The sequence below is a fragment of the Monodelphis domestica genome, chromosome 2 (assembly GCF_027887165.1).
Source record: "Monodelphis domestica isolate mMonDom1 chromosome 2, mMonDom1.pri, whole genome shotgun sequence".
Lineage (NCBI taxonomy): Eukaryota > Metazoa > Chordata > Mammalia > Didelphimorphia > Didelphidae > Monodelphis > Monodelphis domestica.
The window spans coordinates 494709236-494729958 of NC_077228.1; the positions used below are offsets into that span (position 1 = coordinate 494709236).

At 39.3% G+C, this 20723-nt stretch overlaps 2 non-coding genes across 2 annotated transcripts; one reads left to right on the forward strand and one right to left on the reverse strand.

Moving 5' to 3' along the window:
* The first annotated feature begins 1364 nt into the window (after positions 1-1364).
* On the forward strand, positions 1365-1456 carry TRNAI-UAU (transfer RNA isoleucine (anticodon UAU)). The gene is given in 2 exon segments: positions 1365-1402; positions 1421-1456. It is a non-coding gene; the product is annotated as a tRNA-Ile (tRNA).
* A 17659-nt stretch (positions 1457-19115) lies between these two features.
* Positions 19116-19187, reverse strand: TRNAH-GUG (transfer RNA histidin (anticodon GUG)). The gene has a single exon. It is a non-coding gene; the product is annotated as a tRNA-His (tRNA).
* Between the last annotated feature and the right edge of the window lie 1536 nt (positions 19188-20723).

Below are 20723 nucleotides of genomic sequence, written 5' to 3' on the forward strand. Positions count from 1 at the left end.
GAAACTGAACTCTGGAGAAATCACACAGAATAACGAATGATAGATTCTAGAGCTGTTCATGCTGCCTAGAACAGAACTAGCCAATTTCTGGTTTTCCATCCTTTTCTCACAAGAGAAAAATGATGCTGTTTCCCAATTCTGTTTCTTAAGAATTTGTTGTTTTCTTTTCCAAAGTTTCTGAGAAAAAGTGATTATCCACAAAGTGACAGAGAGACAGAGACAAGAGAGGACAGAAAAAAACAATCAGAGACAGAAGAGGGAAAGGGGGAGAAGAGACAGAGACAGTGAATGACAGGGAGACAGAGACAACAGACACAGAAAGAGAAAGAGACAGACAGACAGAGACACAGGCGGAGGGACAGGGGAGTCGAGAGAGAGAGAGAGAGAGAGAGAGAGAGAGAGAGAGAGAGAGAGAGAGAGAGAGAGAGAGAGAGAGAGAGAGAGAGAGAGAGAGAGAGAGAGAGAGAGAGAGAGAGAGAGAGAGAGACGAAGAGAGGCGGAAGGAGAGTGAGGGAGAGAGGAGCGAGAGATTTTTCTAACTTTTGGTATCTTCCTAACATCTTCCTGACAAAGCTGTACAATGCAGATTTGCCTTTCCTGGGAGGGGAATGGGGGCAGGAAAAGAGAAAGTGGTCTGCCCAACTGGCGTGAATCAGACGGGATTTGGACCTGAAAAGAACCTAGTACTTTTATTTAGCCCGCCCGGGACTGGGTTCTCTCAGTCCTCCGGTACGGAGGCGCTGAGCGGGAGGGTCCCTTGGCTTTGTGGACCGAGCCAGAATGCCACTAGAAAATAAAAACTTCGATGAATTCACCTCGGCCACGGGCTCAGCACTGAGTCTATTCTAGGGCTGTGTGCTGTAATAGAGGCACATTTGGGTGGTCGGCGTGGAGTCAGTGGGCTTGTGTTCCTTTTCTGTCATTTCCTTATGAATTCCACGTGCAACATTCATGTCCGTAACTATGCATAGAGCAGAAAGTGCGCCTGGCCTGCGTTTCGGGTGCAGACACTGCAGGTCAGTGTTCTAGTGGTCTGAGAACAGTGATTAGCCTCCTTTCTTGCAAAGGGTTTCATCCAGCCCATCCAGTCTATCCAGCCCGGTGCCTCGCACGCTCGGGTGCTCCAGGCAGACTGCTGTATAACGGAACGGAGTTTTCCAGACATTTTCCTTTGCTGTCCAATAGGAGTCCCTCATCTTAACTCCTCCTCTTTCAACTTCTACAGATACCTGATAACCCAACAGACTTACTCACACTGTAGAAAATGTCCTTAAAATGCATTAAATGAGACCTGCCGTTAAAGCTGCAGAAAAGCAGTTTGATTTCATTTCTATACCTTCGCTCGGTTTTCCGTTGGCTAGGAGGCTCCAGTGGCGCAATCGGTTAGCGCGCGGTACTTATATGACAGTGCAAGCGAGTAATGCCGAGGTTGTGAGTTCGATCCTCACCTGGAGCAGTTTTTTTTTTCTTATTCTTGAGACTTCAGAACCAGTTTTAAAAATAACTTGGAATTCTGTTACTGAAGGGATGAGTGGCCTATGGTTGATTAGTGGGTAGTAAGATATTAATTTTCCATTGTCTTGGGTTGGGCAAGGTACTTTGCAGACAGGAAGACCATAATCTATTAGAACGTTGTAAAATGATTCCGGTTTGTTAAATTGGATCCCTATGTTATTGGAACTATGGAAGAATGTGAATTATTGTTCCATTAGCAACTGGGCCATAATAGAACTTTCCCAAGATACTTTACTACAGGTATTTGATAAAGCATTCAAAAGGAGATGTCTGAATCACTAAAGAGCTTCCTAGGTTTTAGAACTATGGATTTTGCCAAGCATAGATCATGAGATTTGCTGGTGATAGCACATGTCAGAACTGTTGGGAGAATTTAAGGGTGGGATAATTGAGCATATCAATAGTTACCCCCACTAGAAAGTCTTGGAAAGCCAGTAGATTCTTTGTAAGGATTTTAGGCAGGTTTGCCTTTGGAGGAATTTTGAGAGTTGCTGGAATTGGAGAATGCCAGACAGTGGCAAAAGAGATAAGAAGGAGAGAGCACTTTCAATCCCCCTACCCCTCTCCACTCAGGAGGAACTTCTTGGGGTTTGAGGTAGAAAAGGGAAGACAGGTTTTGGTTTAGGTTTTTTCCTACTCCCTCCTTGGTTTGGAGGAAGATCTTAAAGGATCCAGAGGGTGTTGGACTTCCCATCCTCCCACTGATATCCTAGTGGCATCTTGTGTTTGACTGATTGGAGGGTCTGCATTGGGAGTCAAGGACACACTGTGCATAGATTCACAACTCCAGAAGTTGCTCAACAAAGAAACTACATCATGTGTAAAGGAAACTTCTTGAACACCGAATGAATGGGAGAAAAGGATTTCTAACAACCAGGAGTTGTGTTACCCCTTTGTCACCTGTACTTTCTAGGCTTAAGATTTTGTATATACTTGTGTGAGACTGTCACACACTTTTGGGGATGACACTTTGTACCTATTGTCTTAATTGTTCCACTTTAGTAAATAAATGACTCCTTTAGAAAAACTCTTTTTTTCTGGCTGATTAAATTAATTGTTAGTTGATAATCTTTGGTGTCAAGGGAGTTTGGAAGCACACTGATGGGACTTGAGTCAAAGACATAAAAGAATCACTCTCAACTACTCAGAGGGCATGTTCCAGAACTCAGAGATGGAAGCATAACCTTGCTCTGGGATCCAAGACTGGTCTGTTTGAACTGGGTTGGGTGGAAAATTTATTAAGTACTTATTATATGCCAGGGAAAAGGTGATGAGATAGTCAGAAAGAAGTTTGTAAATCCACATCTATCTCTGTGAAAATCCTGCCTAAATGCACAGTTAAAGCACAGTGTGAGTCCAGTGATGTATATGTACTAGAAACAAACAGAAAGGAATAGTTGGAGGAAAGACTTATGAATTGCTGCAAAGTGAAAAGAATAAAAAAAGATAAACTGTATACACAATGACTTAAGTAGTATAAATGGAAGGAACAACATTAAATAGTGCATGGTGCAATTATAATGATCAATATTGGAACTAGAGAGTAGGTAATGAGAACGTAGCTCCCTCACTTTGAAGAAGAAGGATACTGGCTATGGAGATAGAACATGGCGTATCCAGGGGAACTTGACTGAATTAATTTGTTTTGTTGAACTACTTTCTTCCCTCTCTTCTTTTTTTATTTTATGTTGAAAAGGATAGCTCTCTGGATTGGGGAAGGAAGGGATGTATTAAAAAAGAAGATTATGTAAAAAGCTCTCACTTGTGGCTCCTAGTAGCTACTAGTATGCCGCAGCAGCCACACCCCGGGCAACGGCTTCGACAGGCGGGCTAAACCTTGTGAGGGTAGCCATCAGATCGTCGTGGACCCCTGGTAAACTAGGGCTTGCTCACCCTGCATGTGAAAACTGCTTCGGCTGGACAGAAGAAACCAATAAGAAGGTTCAACGGCTGAGATGGTGACGCAGCAAGGCACTGTGGAGTGCTTAGGGCGTGTTGGAGCACAAAAGACAACACGGCCATCCAATGTAGCTGAGGAAGTCTCCAGATGTAATGACTTTTTGTGCCACTGGACCCAGGCTTCCACTGCCAAGAGAGTGGGACTGTCTCTGTGCATCGACTTTTCCACTTAAATCTTCATGCACAAGTGTCTTTGTGCACAAAAACACACAAAGACAATAGTCATCCTCGGTTACCGAAAGACTACTACTACTACTACTACTATGTAAAAACAAAAGGTGTAAATTAATTTTTAAAAGTTAAAAAATGAGTCACTACAGCTAAACAAATAAAATTTATTAATAAATACCCATTTCTTTTATTCCTCCCCCAACCTCAAAGGAAGAACTGGGTTCTGAGAGACTAGAAACAAAAAAGGACTTTACTTTTCTAGTGTGCTGAAGAGCAGGCAAGAATAGTAATACAGGTGGCTGAAGGTCAGGATTCTAGGAAGACTCAGAATGGAGAGAGGGAAGGAGGTGAAGCCAGGCAATGGGTGGGGAATAGTTGTCTGTAGTGAAAGGGAGATGTGAAGAAGGAAACCTATACTCCAGCTGAGAAACACAGCCAGAAAATACAAAATAGATTGACAAAATACAAAATTTCTACTAGAAAGAAGGGGGAAGTGCCTCATTATTCTATCAGTGACTAATCTTGACTTCAACATGAATGAACTATACTTTTCCACTGAAGAAGCTTCAGTTCAAACCCACATTCATTATCTGGGATGGAACTTTTTTCATTCCTCTAGGAATGAAATGAAGCTTATTAAGAAATGACCAGGTAATCTTATTCAAGAAAGACTTCGGGAGGTTCTGAAACTGAAACAGTCATCTTCTCTGTTGTAAATGGAGCAGGATAGTAGAGATTGTGCATACTAAAATGTATAAAATACGGTCCCTGAATTCAAAGAGTTTGCTCTTTGGTTGATGAGCTAGGACATAGGCATAAAAAAAGATAAAGAGCAAGGTCAAGTAGCATTTGCTAAATACCTCTTAGGTCAGGCCTGAAAATGTAGATTTTTGTACAGTCATCTGTGCAGAGTTTTAAGTTACCCAATAAAAGTAGATGAATTTTTATTTTGAATTTTATTAAAATAGGAAGAATGTTTGAGCTGGTGTGTCCACTGAGATCTTGTATCTTAAGTATATCTCTTATAGATGAAGAAACTTAGACAAAGAAACTTAAGTATATCTCTTATAGATGAAGAAACTTGTATCTTAAGTATATCTCTTATAGATGAAGAAACTTAGAAGTGGCAGTCACTATTATATGGATGCTTAGTACCATGGTGGAACTAGTACTAAAGGCTCCAGAATATTGGTCTCTAATAAGCAGACAAACTATCTGGATCAGCAATATACTTGTATATTGCACTGCTAAACAACTTACAATATCTGAACATTCAATTTCTCTAGGGAAGGATGGATTTAACTTAGAAATTTGCCTTCTCTTCTTTTTCTTTTTAAGAATACTTTATTTTTTCCCAATTACATGTAAAAACAATTTTTAACATTTTTTTAAATTAGAGCCCCAAATACCCTTGTTCCTCTCCTTCTCTCTTTCTTCATACCAATTTGGTATAGTTCATACATGTGCAATCAAGCAAAATAGGATTCTGTATTCACCATTTTGCAAAAGAAAACAAAGACAAAAACAACAACAACAACCCATAAAGAAAACAAAGTGAAAAATAGTATGCTTTGATTTGTATTCAGACTCCATTGGGTATTTTCTTGGAAGTATATAGGGTTTTTGTTTATCATAAGTCCTTTAGAATTGTCTTAGATCACTGTATTGCTGGGAATAGCTAAGTCATTCACAGCTGTCCATCATACAATTATATTGTTACTGTGTGCACTGTTCTCTTGGTTCTGTTCACTTCACTTTCATGTAAGGCTTTCCTGGATTTTTTGAAAGTATCCTGCTTTTCATTTCTTATAGCATAATAGTATTTCATCACAATCATATACCACAACTTGTTTTGCTATTTTCTTATTGATGGACATCTTCATCCTCAGTTTCCAGCTTTTTGCCACCACAAAAAGAGCTGCTCTAAATATATGTTTTTAAAACCTTTACTGAGTATTGATTCTAAGGCAGAAGAGTGGTAAGGGCTGGGCAGTGGGGATTAAGTGTCACATAGCTAAGAAGTGCCTGAGGTCATATTTGAACCCAGGACCTCCCATCTCTGGGCCTCACTCTCAATCCACTGAGCCACCCAGCTGCCCCCTCTAAATATTTATGTCTTTAAAAAAATATCTCTTTATGATATAAACCTAGTAGGGGGTATTGCTGGGCCAAAGGATATATGGACCCTTTTATAGCCCTTTGAGGATAGTTCCAAATTGCTCTCTAGAATGGTTGAATTATTTCACAACTCCACCAGCAGTGCTTTTTATTGTCCCGATTATCCTACATTCTCTCCAACATTTGTCATTTCCTCTTTCTGCCATATTAACCAAGCTAATAGGTGTGAGGTGGTACTTCAGAGTTGTTTTAATTTGCATTTTTCTAATCCATAGTGATTTAAAGTCATATGCCTATAGATGACTTTCATTTCTTCATCTGAAAACTGTTCATGCATGCCCTTTGACCATTTATCAATTGGGGAATTACTTGTATTGTTATCAATTTGACTCAGTTCTCTATATATTTGGAAAATGAGGTCTTTATCAGAGAAATTAGCTATAAAATGTTTTTCACAGTTATGATTACTGAATATTTTCCTCCATATTATTTTCCCTTTTCTCTCTCCTTTCACCAGACTTTCTGCAAAAATGTTTTCCTGCTGCTGCTTCTTTTTCTATTGTCATGCAAACACACTTCTATATTGATCCTTGTAAAAGCAAAGTCATACACAAATAAAATCCACTAATAAAACCCAAAACACATTGATGCAAAAGATGATTCCAATAGTTCTTTCTCTGGAGGCGAATAGCATTCCCTGCCAAAAGTCTTTTAGGATTGTCCCAGATCATTGCATTGCTGAGAGTAGCCAAGTTTTCAAAGATAATCATTGTCCAATATTGCTGTTATTGTGTGTAGTGCTCTCCCAGTTCTTCCCATTTTGCTCTGCATCAGTTCCTGCAGACCTTTCTACCTTTTTCTAAAATCATCTTACTTATCATTTCTTATAGCACAATAGTATTTCATTACCAACATGTACCACAATTTGTTCAGTTGTTTCCCAATTGATGGACATCCCCATAATTTCCAATTCCTCACCACTAATAAAAAGAGCTGCTATAAATACTTTTGTACAAGTAGGTCCTTTGCCCTTTTTTATTTTCTCTTTGGTATACAGACCCAGTAGTGGTATTACCAGATCAAAGGATATGCAGTTTTATAGCCCTTTGGATATAATTCCAAATTGCCCTCCAGAATGGCTGTATCAGTTTACAGATCCACCAACAATGTATTAGTGTCCCAATTTTGCCACACCACTTCCAACATTTATCACTTTCCTTTACTGCCATATTGGCCAATCTGATAGATATGAGGTGGTACCTCAGCATTGCTTTAATTTGCATTTCTCTAATCAAGAGTAATCTAGAATATTTTTTCATGTGATAGTGTTTTGCATCTGACTGTTGCCTCCCCCAATCTGCCCTCCCTTCTGTTAGCTTGTCCTTCTTTTATTCCTTTCTTCTCCTACTTCCCTGTAGGGTAAGACAGATTTCTAGTGTATTAGGTGGTTGTTCTTAAGAAATTATGGTAATGAAGAATCAGTTCTGCCACCCTCCCCTTCAGTTAGTCTCTTCATTTGGTGACAAACTGGAAGTCAGTTCTGAGTAAGTTTCCTGATATATCTAATAGATAACTCACTCTTTGAATGGTTGGAACTAGGGGTTTATTTAAGGAAAGGGGGAGGACAAGGAAATTGGATGGGAGAGAGGGTTTAGGGTTTCCCTGATCTTAAATAATCCTATATTGAGAATAATATTGTAGAGCCTTGAATGAGGGATGTGGCTAACAGGGTTGAGGATCTTTGAGTCACTTTCTGATACAATAGAGAGAAATCAGTAAGAAGAGGATCTTCTCAGTTCTTACTCTTTCCTGTCTCAGGAGAAAGAGAGACCTCCAACAGTTTGGGTGTTTCCTTTTTAACAGTCTCCTTCCTGTCACATTCTCTTCCAGAATGATCCTTGATTGATAGCTTCTGCAAACCTTCATCCATTGCTTCTGTTTGCAGGTTTTCTTCAATTTACTCATCCACACTGGACATACACAAGGTGTAGTCAATTCCAGTGAGAGTAAGGTTCAAGTGTTGTCTGCCACATCCCCTCAACTTCTCCTCCATTGTAAAAGCTCTTTCAAATTTCTTTTATGTCCCATTCTATCTCTCTCTTCTCCATTTATCCCTCTATTTTTAAAAATATCATGTTATAATAGGAAATATTATATGTTATAGTTTATAACATAAAATATCATTTTGTAATTATCTCTCTTTCTAAACCTTTGATTTTCTAAAAGATATCTTATTATAGTCAATTCACACCTGTGCTCCCTGTCTATGCATATTCCTTCTTGCTATCCTAATAATGATAAAGTTCTTGGGAATTTACAAGTATCATTTCCCCATGTAAAATATAAACAGCTTAATTTTTAAAAATCCATTACAGTTTCTCTTTCATGTTTAATTTTTATGCTTCTCTTGATTCACGTATTTGAAAGTTAATTTTTCTACTCAGCTCTGGTATTTTCATCTTGAATGACTGAAAGTTTTTTGTTTCATTAAATATCCATTTTCCCTACTGAAGGATTATATTCAGTTTTACTGGTTAAGTTATCCTTGTAATCCTAGCTCTTTTGCACTTTGGAATATCCTATACCAAGCTCTCTGCTCTTTTAACATGGAAACAGCTCAATCTTGTGTATATACAATCCTGTATATAGCTTCATGACATTTGAACTGTTTCTATATGGCTGCTTGCAATATTTTCCCCTTGATGTGGGAAACCTGGAATTAGGCTATAATATTTCTGAAAGTTTTCATTTTGGGGTCTCTTTCAGGAGATAATTAGTGGATTCTTTCAATTTCTATTATACCTTCTGGTTCTAGGATACAAGGGCAGTTTTCCTTGATAATGTTTTGAAATATAATGGTTTTAAATTTATTTGTGGTTGGACTCTGAATATATAATATGTGGTTGCCAGGGATTTAATTTCTAAATCCCAAAATGAATTACTACCATAAATGGAATTTATGGTAGTTTATTTACAATAGAGGGAAGATATTAAGGGAGAGAGAGTGAGAGAGAGAGAAAAAACTCTGGCTTCCTCTGAGTCAGTTAGAAATTTCTAAGCCCCAGCCAGGGGAAAAGAATCTCAAGAGGATGGGCCTTTCCTGGAGGCTTCACACCTCCAGAAAGGCTGGGTCACTAAGTTAGCCTTTCACTCACCAATGATGACCATCTAAATGAAAAGAAGTCTGGGTATCTATCTTCTGGTTGCTCCTCAAGTGTCTGTATCCAATCTCTCCTCTGAGTCCAACTCTGAGTCAGAGGCCCTTCATCCAATTTGAAACTCAAATTGAATATATCTTTGGATCTCCTCTTCTAGCCTTTCATCCTCTTTTTAAAGAATCTTTTTCTCTTGTGTCACCTCCCCTAAATTTCACGTCTACCAATCACAGCAGATGCTTTTCTCCAGGATTGTCCACTCATTAGTTTTCACCTTCTTTTATTAGATTATATCTTTTTGGATTACTTAACACCTTTTTTGGTAAGTTCACCTTTTGTAGTTACTTACCACTTTTTTGTGGTTAAAATGGGTAGGTGTACATAAAATACTGAGTTATCACCTTTTTGTAGATTAAAATCTAAAAATAGATTGTGAATTCAATTCTAGCTTCACTATAAAGGAAGAGCTAAGGACCTTCATTACAATCCAGAGATTACAATTTTATCTTTACAATAAAGGAAGAGCGACTTCCGGGTAATCATGGCTGCAATCTAGACGCCACATGCTTCCTCTCCCCGGCACCGAACGAAATAGACTACATCAAAGGAGCATAAAAATCACCTTTGGAGGAACAGAAGGACACTCCAGTACTCCCCAGTACTCCACAGAGGCGAAGGTACGTGGGGTTTGAACATTTCCACACTATAATAAGAAGGAGGAAAAGCTTGCACAGAACCGTGAACTGAGCCACCCTTCCCCCCGCCCCCGGCCTCCCCCAGCAAACCAGAGTGAGCTACCTGAGCGCTCACTGGGACAACGAGTGAGTGGAGAACGTCTCTGTATGGGGGGGCACTCCTGGGTCCTTGGGATCTGGGGACTGCCAGGAAAAAACGTCTCAGGGCAGTTTCACGGGAGAACCCGGTGCTTAGCACGGGGGTCAGCGGAGCTGTACTTGGGGCGGTTGCGCTGAACATCTGGGCGGAGCTAAACACCAGGGGTGGACCACGCTGATTATCTGGGCTGAGCTGAACACCTCGGCAGTGTGGCTGTGATCAGGGGCCCAGCACTCTAAGAAACCTTGGAGACTGGGAAGAACTAGTCTGAGGCAACCTAAATTCACAGAAAACCTGCCCATACCACCCAGACCCCAGACCAAAAAGGAAAGGGGAATAAAACCACCAAAGGGATGGCTCACATGGCCCAAAATCAAGCCTCCAGGAAGAAAGGGAAAAAGGTGACTATTGAAAACTTTTATGGTGGAAGTACCCAAGGAAAAGAAGAGAATGAGGAGGAAATCCAAAAAAAATCAGAACATGCCTCCCAAAATGGAAACTATCAACAAGCTCTGGAAGATCTCAAACTGGAGCTTACCCAAAAGATGGAAACCTGGAAAGAAAAATGGGAGAAAGAGATCAGCAGTCTGACAGATAAGACTGCTCAATTGGAAAAAGAGCTGGAAGCATCCAATAGAAGGGCAGACAAAGCTGAAAAGCAAAACCAGTCCCTAACGACCAGAATCAAGCAACTCGAAGAAAGTGAGATCATAAAACAGCAAGAATCAATAAAGCAAACCCCAAAAATTAATGAATTAGAAGAAAACATAAAATATCTCACTGAGAAGGTCACAGATCTCGAAAACAGAGGGAGAAGAGACAACCTCCGAATTATAGGTCTCCCAGAAAAACCAGAGATAAACAATAAACTCGATATTATTCTACAGGAGATTATAAAAGAAAATTGCCCACACGTTCTGGAGCAAAGGGGCAAAATAGAAATAGAAAGGGTTCATAGAACACCTTCTATACTAAATCCCCAAAAGACAACCCCTAGGAATGTAATTGCCAAATTCAAGAGCTTCCAAGAAAAGGAGAAAATCCTACAAGAAGCCAAGAAGAGGAGCTTCAGATATAAGGGGGCTCCCATAAGGATCACACACGACTTAGCGGCTAACACACTAAGAGACCACAAAGCATGGAACACGATATTTAGAAAGGCAAGAGAGCTGGGTCTCCAACCAAGAATCAACTACCCAGCAAAACTGACTATATACTTCCAGGGGAAAGTATGGGCATTCAACAAAATAGAAGATTTCCAAGCATTTGCTAAGAAAAGACCAGAGCTCTGTGGAAAGTTTGATATCCAAGCACAGAAATCAAGAGAAACATGAAAAGGTAAATATGAAAGAAAGGGAAAAGGAGATAAATCTTATCTTTTTCTTTAAGTCAAACTCTCTTCTATAAGGACTACATTTACATCAAATTATATATATTAATATGTGGGGAAAATGTTTTGTGTAACTCTCAAAAATTGTAGCATCATAAGAGTAGTTAGAAGAAACATGAATAGGGAAAGATTGGGGCATTAAGAAGATTTGGGGAAAGTGGGGGGCAAAGAAAGAAAAAGGGAGGGGGGAACCGTCGATAATACTAAGACTTACTTCAAGAAATAGGGGAGGACTTAATAGAATAATCTTTCCCATATAAAGATACACATGGGAAGGGGAGGGGAAGAACTCTCATATGAGAAGGAGAGGAAGAGAGCATGAAGTGGATTTACTTAAACCTTACTCTCAGTGAAATTAAATCTGAGAGGGAAGAACATCTAGATCCAGTGGGATCCTGAATTCTATCTTATCCATTAGGGCAAGAAAGAAAGGAAAATTAAGGGGGGGGAGCATAAAAAGGGAGGGAAGAGGAGTGGGGAGGGGAAGGGAGCACAAAAAGGGAGGGGCTAGAAAGGGAAGCATCTCAAGGGAGGGGACTAAAGCAAATCACTGGTTCAAAAGGAGATAGCTAAAGAAGAAAGGTCAGAACTAGGGGAAGGTATCAAAATGCCAGCGAATCCACAAATGACAATCATAACTTTGAACGTGAATGGGATGAACTCACCCATAAAACGTAGACAAATAGCAGATTGGATTAGAACCCAAAACCCTACAATAAAGGAAGAGCTAAGTATCTTCATTGTTACAATCAGGAGATAGCTAAATCCAATCTTCACAATGGATAGATTTTTATTTATCATGGATTTCAGGTAAATGATCTTGCCTCACATTTAAAGATCAACTAATTCAAATATTAAATAAATTATTTTAAATAATAGGTGAAGAAGGAGTTTTACCAAACTCTTTTTAATGAAACAAATATGGCACTGATACCTAAACCAGGAAGAGCAAAATGAAGAAAGAAAATTATAGACTAATTTCATTAATGAATATGGATGCAAAAATCCTAAATAAAATACTAACTAGGAGACTACAACAACGTATTACAAAGATTATACATTGTGACCAAGTAGAATTTAGACCAGGAATGCAGGGATGGTTTAATATGAGTAAAACTATCATCATAATTGATTCTATTAATAACAAAAATAATAAAAATAATGCAATTATATGAATAGATTTATTAAAAAAACCTTTGATAAAATAAAACACTCATTCATTCCTATTAAAAACATGGAAAACATAGGTATGAATGGAGTTTTACTTAAAATGATATGAAGTATCTACCTAAGATATAGTGACCCCCCCCCCACAGGAGTCCTATATTATTTATCTGTAGGTAATAACCTGAGATGGAGAAGGGAGACTAAGGAAATGGGAGAATAATAAAGACTCAAAGACAACAAGTTAGAAGATATGGGGAGTGGCACGAACTCTGAGGAAATATTTTCCACTGAGAATTAATGGGAAATATGAGGAATAAGAAAATAAGTGGGGAGTCACAACTCCTTAATGCTTCCTATAGACAAGGGAGTCTGAGCATTAATAGGAAGCATTGGGGGCAATAGTGTTGCTAGGATCAGCAGGAAAAGATAAGACAGAGAGCTAAGAAGATACAGGGAAGTAAGAGAGAGGAGGGAAGAGAGGGAAAGTAAGAGTAAGAGTAAGAGAGAGTGAGTTTCGTGCTAGTTCCCCAGTATTTATTGGAGGTTTTAGGAATGTATATTGGGAGATGATCCACAAATAGGTAACATGACATAGGTTTTAACATTAGTTGAATTGACAATGACGAGATCAAAGAGGTAGAGATTAATCCAACCTGCGCTTTGCAAATGAATGTACTTGGAGCTGAGGCAGTGTGGCTGTCAAGGCCCAGCCCATGAATTTGCCCATCCTATGCTAGTTGTAATATTTTATTGGGAAAGGAAATAGGATTGGAAAAATGGGAGATAATGGGAGGTTTGTAGCAGGGTATGGAGGAGAGATTGCTTGGTGAGGCAAGGGAGGGAGATGCCCCCTGCTGAGAGGAAACAGCAGGGGTCTGATAAGGACTGTTTGTCCTGGAATGACTGAACTGATGTTCAGCTCCCTCTATGACCAGAAAAGATAGTCCACTTATCTGACTGCAAATTCAAATAATATAAAGTTTAATAACCAGTTGGGATTGGAGTTTTTTCCTTAGCTTCAGAGTTGAGGCCTGGCCTAGAGGCTGGCAGAGGGTTCTCTCACTCCCGTCTACTCTATATCAGTCCTGCTTTGCCTATTTCAGAATCTTAGCAGTATATAGAAAGTAACAAGACAAGTTCTAACCTTCAGAAGAGATTGGGCCTGAATCTTAGGGCTGAACAACGAAGAGGCATGCCACTCCAGACTAGGCTGAACAAGCTCCAATCTCCTCCAACACCAGGAAGCAATCCCCCCAAGCCCCCCCCCCCCCCAGCAGGAAGGAAGTGCTAGTCACAAGACCCAACTGTCACTCCCAGTTGTCCCTTCCCCCACCAACTGTTAGTCTAGTTTCCTTTCCACATAGTGCTTCAGACTGTCCCTTTCCATACAATGAACATCACATAATCTGACCATGTGTTTGGTAAATGAATATCCAGAATACAATATCAATACATCAATCATCCTTCCCAGATACTAAGATGCCTGGTATGCTACATAAAACAATCAGTAAGTATTATTTGTAATAGGAATAAACTAGAAACTTTCCCAATAAGATTAAGAGTGAAACAAGGATGCCCATTATCACCAATATTATTTCATATAGTATTAGAAATGCTAGCAATAGCAATAAGAAAAGAAAGAGAATTCAAAGAATTAAAACAAGCAAAGAAATAATAAAATTGTCTCTTTTTTTGCAGATGATATGATGATATACATGGAAAATCTTAGAGATTCATCCAAAAATTAATTGAAACTATCAGTAATTTTAGTAAAGTAGCAAGCTATAAAATAAACTCACATAAATCATCAGCATTTTTATGTATTACTAATGAAGTCCTGTAAGAAGTAATAGAAAGAGATACTTCATTTAAAATAACCACAGATAGAATTAAAATATTTTGGAATATACCTGCCAAAACAAACCCAAGTAGTACATGAAGATTATTATAAAACACTTTTTACACAAATAAAGTCAGATCTAACTAATTGGAGAAATAGTAATTTTTCATGGATGGCAGAGCCAATATCATTAAAATTAATCTTACCTAAATAATCTACTTATTTAAAAAATTATCTCTTCTTGATCTATTTTCCACATCAGTTATTTTTCCAATGAGATAGTTTACATTTTCTTCCATTTTTTTCATTCTTTTGATTTTTTTGTTTCTATTTTTTCATTCTTTTGATTTTTAAAATTTGTTTCTTGATGACTCATGGAGTCATTAGCCTCCACTTGCCCAATTCTAGTTTTTAATAAATTATTTTCTGCAGTCAACTTTTGTACCACCTTTTCCATTGGACCAATTTTGCTTTTTACAAGGTTCTTTTCTTCAATGGATTTTTGTGCCTCTTTTAACATTTGGCCTATTCTGTTTTTTAAGGTGTTATTTTTAAAAATTGTGTTTCTTGTACCTCCTTTACCAAGCTACTGACTCTTTTTTCCATGATTTTCTTGATTTGTGTGTGTGATTTTCTTGCATTGATCTTATTCCTTTCCCCACTTTTTTCCTCTACCTCTTTTAATTTTAAAATTCTTTTTGACTCCTTCTAGGAATTCTTTTTGATCCTGTGATCCATCAACAATTTTCTTTGAGTCTTTGGATGTGACTGTTTTGATTATTGTCTTCTGAGTTTGTGTTTTGATTTTCCCTATCACCATAGTAACTTTCTATGATCAGGTTCTTTTTGTTGTTGTTTCCTCATTTTTACAACTTATTTCTTGATTTTTAACTTATGTTAAAGTTAAGATCTGCTCCTGAGGTGAAGAGGGCACTATACCAGGTTTCAGGTTTTTTGTGCTATTGTTTTCAGAGCTATTTCTGGGGAGTCTGTGTAAGTTTTCAGTTCTTCCTATATGATGTAGAGAGAGGTGGGACCACAGCTTTCTTTATTTATGCTATTTGTGAGCCATTCCAAGAACTCTTTTCTGCCCTGGAACTGGGGGGTAGGGCCCCTGCTCCCCTGCAGCTTAGGACTTTAGTATGCTAAAGATTCTTCTTACCCTGGGATGGTCACTTAGAACTTCGTATGGGTAATGCAATAGAGCACTGTATCCACTGTCAGTAAATGGTGATCTCCTTTAGACAGATTGTCCAATTCCCTTATCTTCTGTGGACTGAGAACTCCAGGAGTCACTATTGCCAATTTAGTTAGGCCTGCAAAGGAATGTGATCCACTCTCACACTAGTGAGGCAGATGTTTCCTATTGTTATAATGGGAATTTAAGGGAAAGGAAGGTTTTAAGTATGGGAACACCCACAAATATATTAGCTCAAAGGGATGGGGTTGGTAGGGGATGATGGACCAACTGACTATTTCCCACCCAGATAGTTAACTCAATAAGGTTTCTACTCTAAGCTTAACCTAACTAAACTATAACTAAACTAAAAGGTAAATTAAAGATAAAGTCCAAAATGAGATCCCAGATTCTCACAAATTTCTAGAGTACTTGGTAGGGTCAGACTGAAGAATCCAGTTGTATGGTACTTCTAAGATCCTGGAAAGGGAGGAGATCACACCCAAATCACTTCTGTCCACCATGTGAATGGAGAACTCAAACTCAACATTTTTCTTGAGGGAAATGCAAGGTAGGCAGCTTCAAAGAAGATTTATTCAGTGAGACTCTCAGACTCACAGCCTTTCTGTCTGAATTCTAGCTTCTGAGAGACAGTTGTTATCTGCCCAGCCCCTTATAATCCTGACCCAGTCAGCTCTACAGAATCTTGGCCTGAGGACTGTCCATCAACTTTGCAAATTCCCTAGCTACACTACAAACTTTCAAAGTTGTCTTTGGAAGGAAAACTGTTTCACCATAACCTTTTTTTTTTAACCCTTACCTTCCGTCTTGGAGTCAATACTGTGTATTGGTTCCAAGGCAGAAGAGTGGTAAGGGCTAGGTAATGGGGGTCAAGTGACTTGCCCAGGGTCACATAGCTGGGAAGTGTCTGAGGCCAGATTTGAACCCAGGACCTCCCATCTCTAGGCCTGGCTCTCAATCCACTGAGTCACCCAGCTACCCCCACCATAACCTTTTATTGGTTCAATCGCTCCAGAATTCATTTTAAAGTTACTTGAAAGGTGTGAATCTTAAAATTTCTCAGACTCTACTTCAGAAGATTTGATTAAGCTATTCCCCATCTTAAACAATACAAGTCAGGAATGTATTGGGAATTTTAACACTACTCCACCCATACTTAGACATGCTTTAGGGGAAGATAAAGTTGTAAAATTCCTTACTGAACAATGAAAAGTCCCCAACTCATACTTATAGTAAAGCTAGAACCTTAAGCTAGGTCTATTTTTAGATCTAATACAAAAGGATGCTAAGCACCTATAAAGGTTAAATTAATCACTAAAAGGTCAAGCAACTTACAAAAGGCAAGCTTAACAAAAGAGGTGTGAAGTTTTAGTCTACCCAGAGAAGGTGAGAATAAAAGATGTGAACTAAGAATGGTCAGTCCTGGGGAAAACGTTTACTGTGATTGGTAGATGTGAAAATTTAGGGGAGGTGACATAAGAAATTTCTCTTTAAAAGGAGCTGTCTCTCTGAACTTAGGGGGAGTTCAGATTAGTTGGAAGATGGGTCTCTGAACTCAGTTCAGGAGTTGAGGATTTCAGTGAAGGACTGGAGTTTTGCTTGGGACAAATCTTGTGGTGAGTGATTAAAGACTGACTAGTCTCTCTTAAGGCTCAGGCCTAGGCCCTTCCTACTATTTCCTCTTACTCTCTCTCCTTTCCCTTAAATTCCTTTATTTGTATTAATTAAAATCTCCATAAAACCCAGCTGACTTGGGTATTTTAATATTTGGGAATTTTTCCCATGGCATCCACTTATTTTTGATTTAAACCAAGACACTAAAAATTATCTTTACAGTTTTGGCAATTCACAGTCTTGAAACCCACATTTTCACAGTCACAAAGGGGAATTTGGGATAGCTCAGGTGAGTCCCTGCCTTTACTCCAACATCTTGGCTCTGCTCCACTCCTTATCTTTTAACTGACTAGAATTTGCCACTAGTTGTGTTGACTGACTAATTAATGTTGTCCTGATAAGGATATTCTGCAAGTAGTATAAAGTATATTGGTAAATGGACCATGGTGTTTGAAAGGATCAATTTGGGTTTTGCCATGACCTCCAATAGAATTATAAAAATTCAATCTATCAGGAAATCTAGATGATGTTAAACCAAGAGTTATAAATAAATAAAAGAAAAAGATAGACAAAACACCATATAACTAAAACAAAAATTATGAAAACTCAATTCCATGGAGTCTAGGTGAAGCATTTCAGTCAAGGTTCACTGGCTTTCAATCTCTACGTGTTTTACTGTAGTTCTCTTTGTATTGAAGTGTGTAGCAAGGGAAGTTGCAAAGAAATTGGGAAGATTGATTGACAGCCCTCAAGTCTAGGTTCTGTGAGAGCTGGCTGGGTCAGATTCTAAAGGGTTGGGCAGCTTTCAATTGTCTCTCTCTCTCTGAAGCTGGATTCAACACAGAAACTGTGAATCTGAGAGGCTCTCTGAAATAACCATCTCTTAAACTTCCTGCCTTGGATTATCAAGTGTGACTTCCCCATTCATTCTGGTGGACAAAGTCATTTGGGTGAGGATTCTTCTACTTCCTGGATCTTTTAAGGACCTTCAACTAAATTCTTCTGTCTGACCCAGCAAGGATTCTGGAGAGTGTGAGAATCCGGGCTCCCTGTTTGGACTTTATCCTTTGTTTTACTTTTAGATTAGTTTAGTTTAGGTAGATTAAGACTAGTGTAGAAACTTTATTGGGTTAAGAATCTGGGTGGGAAAATAGTCAGATGGTCCATCCTTCCCTACAACTCCCTGCCCTCTGTTAATAAAATTATTTATTTACTTGTTTGTGTTCCCTTTCCTCCTTTCTCCCTTTCCCTTAAAATCCCATTATTACAAGTGAAAGAGGTGCCTATGAAGGTGCTCACTAGGTGACCTTGCCCAGGGCTGAAACAGAAGTATCTTGCCACATCTGACTTGTTTTTCTTTCTTTTTTTTTCTGAAACATACACTAAAAAGTAGTCAGTGACTTAATTAATTAACCAGCAAAAGATGGAAGTGTAGAATTTCACCTGGCCTTCAAGCCACAATCAAGTGGCTTCACAAGGATATTAATGCACTTTCCATGAGCTGACTTTCCCAACAATTGTAACCAGTCTACCTGCTGCTTACTAGAGGTCCTTGGCTTAAGAATACTTAGACTACTTGCTCTTCCCTATTCCTATGGCTCTGGAAGGTATCAATTTCCTCACGTATTTCTTTTTTCTTGTCATCAGGAAAGAGTAATCACTTTGGGTATAACTGCATACTCGAACTAAAAGTTTGCTATTTTGACCCCGGTGCTCATTCTTGGTAGAAGGGAGGACGGATTCTGGTGTCTGTCCTTTGGCCGTGGGAGACTCTCCCCGGGTGAGAGGTTCTAGACTGTCCTCCATTTAGGCCATTCTCTTCAGCCTTTTCTGTTAAATTTCTCTTCTACAACTCCATCCAGAAGAATGGGGGAGGGTGTCTTTGGAAAGATGGGACTGGTTCCTATTAGACCGAGGTTCCAAAGGGTTTCCCTTTCACGACTACTCTGGTAGTGACTCTACCATACAGGGTACCAGTCTTTGCTGCAAGCGTTCATCTCAAACGCAATAAATCTCACAAGTCTCAACTGCAAATCCCGAGGCTGCGAACTATAATAGAGGCACTTTTCCTGGCACGAATGGGGGAAGAGGATCAATCACCTTAGCTGTTAGCAAGAATAAAAATCCGTGATTGAAAAAAGGACATCCCCACAATGCCGTGACTCGGATTCGAACCGAGGTTGCTGCGGCCACAACGCAGAGTACTAACCACTATACGATCACGGCTTGCCACGAAACAGGACGCTTTGAAGGTTTCCATTTGACTCCCTTAACACAAGGGAAAATTTTGTTGTTCTTCACTTCCTTTTCTGACGGCACCTCCTTCGACTTTAAATTTCCGGAGACTGGAGTTCATCATGAGCGCATGGTCAAACCCAGGCTCAAGGAAACATAGAAATAAATCCCATTCCACAACACCATTTCCTCCCTCCCTCCATTTCCATCTGACCAGAAGGACAAGTTACTTTCCTGGCTCACCTATTACCGAGTTGTCAGGGGATAGTAGAGATGCACACTAGGCTTTCTGGGTGGCAGCCCGAGTGTTTTTCACTCTGATGGGAAGGAAATAGGCAACCTAAGAAATGAGGCGGGGGAAGAATGCAAATGAATCTTGATCTCTAAACAACTCTATTCTTTCTTATTCCTTCCTGGACAGAACAGTAGATGGACAATAATTAAAATACAAAAAGAGTATGAAATCTGGATGCTCTAGAGCAAACAAAGAAAAAAGATGGAGTAAAGGCTGGTTCATTTTTTCTGGGCAAATTCAGTTTCCTATTAAGCATTCTTGTTACCAATTACTTCATCTCCAAAACTAATCACACCCTCTATCATGCCCTGAAAGTGGCTCTCTAAAGTTTCCATGGGTTTAGATTGGAATCAGCAGATTATCTGTGGATGGTTCAAGGACTAGCCATTCCACCCCGACTCCCATTCCATACCATCTTGTAAGAATCTTGTGCATATAATGCATATGTTTATGAAATGGTATGCTGACTGTTGTGTCCTAGGAGCATGTATATTTAACAGTGCCTCTTTCTGTAAGTTTTTGAAGATCATATGGAATGATCTGGCTCTCTGATTCTTAGCATGAAAGGGTATTCTATTTCCACTCAGGTTACCTCCTGATGAAGAAGAGCCCATTTACCAGAGGCTGTTGAACTAGAATTGACGGATAGACAAAAAAACTCTCATCCAGACTTCAGTCCTCTTTCTTGCCTGGCTGATTCCAGTAAGGAAGACATGTATAAGCCTCTGGGTAGAAAGAGGATCCAGTTCCTCCCTCCCCATTCTCTACTCACACCTAGCCACTCTTACTTGATTCGGTTTTAATTCTTCTCTGTTCTTAAAGGAAAGAGGATTAGAAGTCTTTGACTTTGGAAACTTCCAAAGATCTGGAGTGGGAGAGGTCAAAACTTCGAGTCCAGTGAGGACTGAAGGCCTCAGCACTGAAGTGGATCATTCACTGTTCAAGCAACTTAGAAACTTGAAGAGTCTGAGATCTCTTCTAATTCTCATGACTTAGCATACTTGGATGCTTGGATCTGAATTAGCGCCTATTTAACCTTGGTTTGTGTTTTTTCCTGCAGCTGAAGGATAAAGAGGGGAGAACAACACCAGGGGTTGCAGAAGCAGCAAACATAAAACCTTTCTGACTAAGGTAAACTGTGTTTTCTTCTTGGCCTCCAGGGGAATAGATTTAATCAATGATGTGCCAAAGAGCAAGGTGAGACTAAAAGTTTTTCTTCCTGGAAAATTAGC